The sequence below is a fragment of the Epinephelus moara genome, chromosome 1 (genome assembly GCF_006386435.1).
Source record: "Epinephelus moara isolate mb chromosome 1, YSFRI_EMoa_1.0, whole genome shotgun sequence".
Lineage (NCBI taxonomy): Eukaryota > Metazoa > Chordata > Actinopteri > Perciformes > Serranidae > Epinephelus > Epinephelus moara.
Window position 1 is genome coordinate 42,525,354 of NC_065506.1, and position 6,811 is coordinate 42,532,164.

The window sequence follows — 6,811 nt, forward strand, 5'->3', positions numbered from 1 at the left end:
TTTTTGTGATTTGACATAAACTGTATTTCCTCCCAACATATTCAGACAGAAATGTTTTTCACTCAGTAAACACATAAAAAAACATGCATATACACACAATAGTTTCTCAGGCTCAATAACGTATTTAGACAAGCTGGAATTTCTCTCATACATCACCAAAAGTGACTCTGTGGGGAGATTGTTCCTGCTTTAATTAAGCACAACACTTCAGGATGTGATTGTTTGGCAGGGTGCTGAAATCAATTAACTGATGCCAAGCCCTTGCTAAAGAATGTACATATCGCACTGGGGGGTGGAGGCAGGTTAATTTACACTTCCAGCTGAGCCAAATTAATTCGAATGAAATTAAACGATTGCTATCTAAACTGGGGCTATGTCAAATTTATTATTGGCTAAATTCGAATTCATTTTCTTCAGGCTAACTCGCTGGAAATGAGTTTAACCTGTAAGCTTAGCCTGTTGTAATAACCCAAATCACTGTCTCTTTATCAGATGAGCTTCTACAACAGTTAAACAGTCAACAGTTCATTATACTAGAATCCTGTGGTTTTTAATGAACATTAGGTCTTTATGTTAACGGAGGCTCAGAGGGGATGAAACCACTCTACAGAGCTGGACTGTAAAGATATCAGAAGGATGTTGTTTTGTCTGTGTTTGGTGTTTCAGGGTGGATTTTTCTTTTCAAGTCCCTTCATGATTCGCTACCAGGTTTAGTTGCAGGTGCTCCAGTGTTGTGAATGCACACAATAGTTAAACATGTTGTCCTACACAACGCTACTATACTCCTGAGGAGCGTTTTATTGTGCCACTATCACAGCTGTTGTTGTGGATATTATCTGTAAGCACTGAAAAACCAAATAACAATTGTGCTGCTTAATCTTCAGTTACTTTCACACTATATAGAAAATGTGAAGCCTTAAGCAGGATTTATACTTCTGTATCCAATCGATGCCACACCTAGGGCGTAACCTGATGTGCACCTCCCCAGAAATGTAACTACATGTCGCGGTGATGCAGACCTCCTGTCTGTTTCTGTAAGATGAAACCATTTCCCTCAGTGGAAACAAAGCTTGTGTTTACTTTAATTTCACAGATAAGAAACAATAAATCATGACAACAATAAAGCCTCCACAAAATAGCATTTTAAGTCTTGTGTGTGATTTATCCTGGCTTCATATGAGCAGAGGAAATCTTCGCTAGTTGATCGGCTAATCTATACAATGTAAAATGCCATAGGCTTGTGCTAATAACGTTAACATGTTATATTTGTTTAGAAAACATGTTTAGTATAAGACAGTTGTTTTGTCAGTGAACCTTGTGAGTTGTAATGGAGCCGAATTCTGTAATGTTAACTTTGTTAAATGTAATGGAGCCGAATTCTGTAATGTTAACTTTGTTAAATGTTGCTGTTGTCCCTGGTTTTATATGGAGTAGAGGAAAAGTCCGCTAGCCGCTAGGCTAATTTATACAATGTAAAATGCCATAGGCTTGTGCTAATAACTTTAGCATGTTGTATTTGTGGGAAAATGTGTCCAAATAAAGACAAGTGTTTGTCTGTGAATGCTGCGAGTTATAGCGAAGCTGATTTGTGTACTTGTGTTTAAATTGTCTCTATTAAGCCATGTTTAATGTGTGTTTAATGTGTGTTTTGAATCAACTGAACTTTACAGTATTTCACAGAAACCCCGCCACTGACTAATGTTTTTGAGGTGTATTTGCAGAGTGACCAAGAACATCAACAACCAACCCAGGGTACCTTGGGTGTGTTGTCCAAGACCAAACGTCAATATGTGATGAGTTCAGAGTGGGAATATATTGTTCTCTCAGCTTTTTACAATATGTCCAGCCCAGTGGACAGAATTTTTTTCCCCCATTGTACATTTCTGCAAACCATAAATACATCAAATTTGCATGTTTATACATACCACATCAACATTTCTATAGTGTCATAATATGTCAGCTGACTTTGGCAGCAGGAGGTGGAGGGGATGGGACACCGTAAGCAGACCACTGCAGACCATTGATCAAAACCAACAAGCAACAGCACTGGTTGTTATCTGGCAAACCTTCGTGGTGTTTCCAATGGTATGTGTGGTAAAGGACCTGGGTGTTTTTCACTAACCCATCCCCACATTTCCAGCTGCTCTTTTTTGCCACCAAACACAAGTGTTTTAAGCCAAAACATGAGGTTTGTTTAACCGTGTTTTTTGTGCCTAAGCCTGACCACACCATCACCACAGTGTTGTTGAGAAATTTCAAGTTTCAGTGTTTCGGCTACAACATAATGTATCTATGGTTTGCAGACATGTACAATGCAAACATTTTTGTCTAGTGATTGGATCAACATGTCCCACGTCATTCAGAGTCAACATCACTCCATCAGGGAGAAGGTAAAACAGTCACTCGCTCCACACTATTGCTCATCAAGGTCTTCATCTTATCGTAACCTCCAGACACCCAGAGCCTCCTCACATAAAGCATGCCAAGCCTGAAGGACTCTCAAATACCAACCCATGACAGTGCACACATCACACGTCTTGCAAATTTCTACCACAGGAAGTCACTGGAATGTGTTTCCCAAAATGTCAAACACCAGCATTATTGAACCAAAGCCAGGTGGGCTTGTTAAAGAAGGAAATAATGTCTTGTACAGTATTAAAGTTTGTAAGCGCATCATAGAAGTTGACAGCGCATCTCCTAGCAACACCGGCCCTCAATTGTCAGTCAGCCGCTGCCACGGGAAACGCCCTCCAGGGATTTGAAGCCCAGTTTCCACAAATATGTCTAAAAAATGTTTATCCTGTTTTGAAAAGTGTAAAAATATGCACAATAGCTGCATCAGAGTTTATATTTCCTCACATTAAAAAGTGAGGAGAATTCAAATTTCAGTTGGACTTTAATGTCTTTAATGCGGTGATGTTATTTTCAGATTGAAAATAGTCTTTGACAGGACTAAAGATCAAAGGGATCTGTTTCAGTTTGTTCTACTCTTCTCATTTATAACCCACACTGAACCTGATGAACAACGAATGATAGAAAAAGCATTTGGAATAAATCATCGGCGTGTTATGGATGTCAGATTCCTGAGATTTACTGAATAACTGTGAGGAATGGTAGGCGGCATATGGAGGCTGATGTGCAGCTGCTGTTTGAGCCTCTGTTGCCAAACCTGCCCAACCTGCCCAAAGAGACAAATTCTGGTAAAAGAAGGAACAGCTTGAACTCCAGTTTGACAACACATTTAAATCACCTGAACAGCTACAGCGCTTGGCACGCTCATGAAATATTGATGTTGTTATGTCTTTATTTGGTGAATTTATGACACAGAGGGAGACTGGCATGTGAATTTTAAAACTCAGAATTAATTTTCTTTTTAACAGAAACCACTGAATAATTAAAACATCAACTGTCTGCTTTGTTACATGTTGAAATACCCACTATTCCACATTTTTCTCATATTTTCCTAAACTTTTAGTTTGACTTTCACCAGTTAACTGCATGGGATGTGTACTGTATGTAAAGCCTTCTGTTTTTTTCGTTGTTGGCTTTATAGCCAGCCAAACATTATGTTAATGTAAAATCACAACAATGTTTAACAGTGTCTTGAAATTGGAAAATAAGATATGTGGGATGTGCCTTGTTAAAAATTTGTATGCCAGTTGACAGTGTGATGAAAATGAGATAAGCAGAATTTGAATTAATTAATGCTGGGGTAGGCAGATTCATTTTGGCATCATTAGGCAAAAATCCCAAAATAAACTTTGAGCATATTGTACTGTGGTGGTCTGAGAGACAACAAGACTTCTAATCCTCTTGGCTCTATTTTCAGGCTTTAGAAGATCTAATCCGTGACAGGAGACTTTATCACAGGTCAGTTCAGAGAGAGGCTGTTCCTATTACCTGCTCTATAAATGCAGATGTGCATCAGTTCGCTGAAAGATTCAGTGGTGGAAAATCCTGCAGAGAAAGTTGTTATACTAACATTGGCAACAACTGCCAACACTGCAAAGCAACCCAAAAAAGGAAGACAGGCTTCAAAAAGAGAGTTTAACCCTTTGAAGCCTGGATCAACATCACTTTTCCTGTGCTTCGTTCAAATGCCTTCACAAGTATTTAAACCTTCCAGATCTGAGCAGATTGATTTGATTTCTTTTGAAAACACAGGGGAAAAGGCAATGAGCAACTTGGCAAGAACTGTTAACACAAACTGAAAGAAATCTTTAGCTTTGGAAAAAAAAAATTGTCAAAAAACTTGACAAGAAAATTATCTAAAGTAAGAAAAAAAAACCAAACAAATTACTTGAAAAAAGTGCTGAAAATGGAAAAATATCTGTGTATTTTTTTTTCTCTATAAAATTATAAGAAGTAAAAATATTGTTTTCTGGATTTTTTTTTTTTTAATAACCTCCCCCTTTTTGAAAGCTAGTTTTCAGTCACTTTCTTGCCATCATTAACTAATTTCTTGCAATTTGTGGGTCACTTCTTGCCAACTTGGTCATTGCCTTTTTCCAAGTTTTTGTGACAAATAAATTAAACCAATTTGCTCAGGTTTCAAAGGGTTAAAAGAGAGCAACATCTCCGCACTATAAGCAGATGCAACCCAGCCAGCTCCAGGAGACTTGACACCTCTGACTCTCTGCCGGGTCAGCAAACTTTCTGTTGCTACCGTTACACAGGTTAGAGCCAGTGCTGCTGCTGGTCACCAGCCCGCTGTGTCACCCAGCACTGGGGGGTTTGTGCTGGCCAAATTCAAGCTGCGACAGCCACCGACCAAAGNTCTCTGCCGGGTTTCTCTGCTGAAACTTTCTGTTGCTACCGTTACACAGGTTAGAGCCAGTGCTGCTGCTGGTCACCAGCCCTCTGTGTCACCCAGCACTGGGGGGTTTGTGCTGGCCAAATTCAAGCTGCGACAGCCACCGACCAAAGGTCCATCTTGGAGCTGCTGCCTGAGCACTGCACTAATTCTCTCATCTTGTTTGTTTAATCCATAAACAAACAGAAAAGTTTTTTCTCAGGCTGCCCCTGACTAAGAATTTTCCTAGTCGACCATCAGTCGTCATTTAGGGCCATTAGTCGACTAGTCGCCCGCATGTTTACGATATTAATTTAATTATTAAATGATATATTGTGGGCGGGGCAACACAATGGTTTGAGTTGAAGGTGTGAGAAAGAATAGTATCAGTAACATTGTTAACACTGTGCTACATTACAGAGAAATACAAAACCGTACTAATGAACCTTCATTAATATAGGCCTATATTTTATCTACAAGTGCACGTCACACACTGAGCGAGCCGCCTGTTAATGACGCTGTGGGCTAATGGGCATGTAGCTACTTCCATGTTTCAGATGATACGTCATGTTTGTAGTCGACCAATGAAGATGAGTTTACATATCACCTTGGGTTCGTCCTTCACCTTCTCAAAATGATCCCACACTTTGGATTTCCTGCCCGACATGTTATTAACTAGCCTGTGGAATAACCGCAGGTACCAGCCCTGGAAATTAACCTGACTCCTGTCTGACTGCTGAGTGTGGCCACTTCCTGTGTCTGTCCTTTCAAATTAAATTCACACATGGTCCAGTCATATAGGTTTGATTTATTTTGACATGGCGCAGCTCCTAATAGAGTTTCAAGTTTGTTTTTTGTTTTTTTCTGCGACTAAGCGACCAATGAAATCTCATGACTAATGACCTTTCTGGATGACTAATGCTTGTTTGACTATTAGGAGGTGGCCCTAGTTTTTTGTAACAACAGGAAGGCATCAACAAATAACAACACCACAAAACTCCTTCTAAAACTACAAAATGTCATTTTCATAATTGTGGTTTGTGTGTGTTCAAACAAATGAGATTCAACAGTATTAATACACACACAGCAAACCAACATCAAAGAACTAGTGGTGACAAAGGCAGACTGGTGCATCACCTCACATCTCCTTTGTCTCGGCCACAAAGTTGTACTCAACACATCATAAACACTGCAGCTAAAAGCCAACTAGCATGAATGTTGAGCTGAACTGCCAATCACACTTGATTTACTGACAAGCTCAGCCATCTTCACCATCGATTAAACATCCTGAATTGGCTGAAAAAAGCCAACGAGGGCAAGAGATGCTCACCAACGACTGACTATTGGCTTGGTGCGTCAGGTTATCTGTTTCCTCCTGCTTTCTTTACGCTAATCTTATGTTATTGCTTCCAGAAACTATTTTCTTATGAGGCAGAAAACTTTGTGTGAGTGCAGGTGTATTCAGAGTGATCGAGACTTAAATCTGTCTTAATTGGGCAAACTAAGTTTAGGGTAAGCCCAGAGGGATTTAACTAAGCAAGTATAATATTCCCAAAAGTGTGCTAAAAACCAATATACAGTGTGTGTGTGTGCGTGGGGTTGAAGATATTGTTTTGCTTTTAAAAGTGCACCCAGAGCTCAAACTGTAGTGACATTAAGGAGATTGCTGGGGTGTATTTAAAAGCAAAGTTAATAGGACATGGCAGAAAGAGTGAGAAATGAGGCCAAACAGCAGGTTAACATTCTCGCTCTGTCACTGTCTGGCTGCACAGGTCGGTCGCTCTCTGCAGCGTATACATTACCCATGTGTCTGACAGGCTATTGTCTGTCAGTGATCTCTCCACACTGTTTGCTGCTGCTGTTGGGTCACTGGGGTGGATCTGAAAGGTCAGCGTTCTTCTCTGACGGAGCCCGTTGTGGGAAAGACAAACAAATACAAAAGGCTTCCAACTATCCAGTTGAGACAGGGGAGTGATATTTGCATAGACAGGCTATGAATACTGAAGAGCCCTGGGTGAA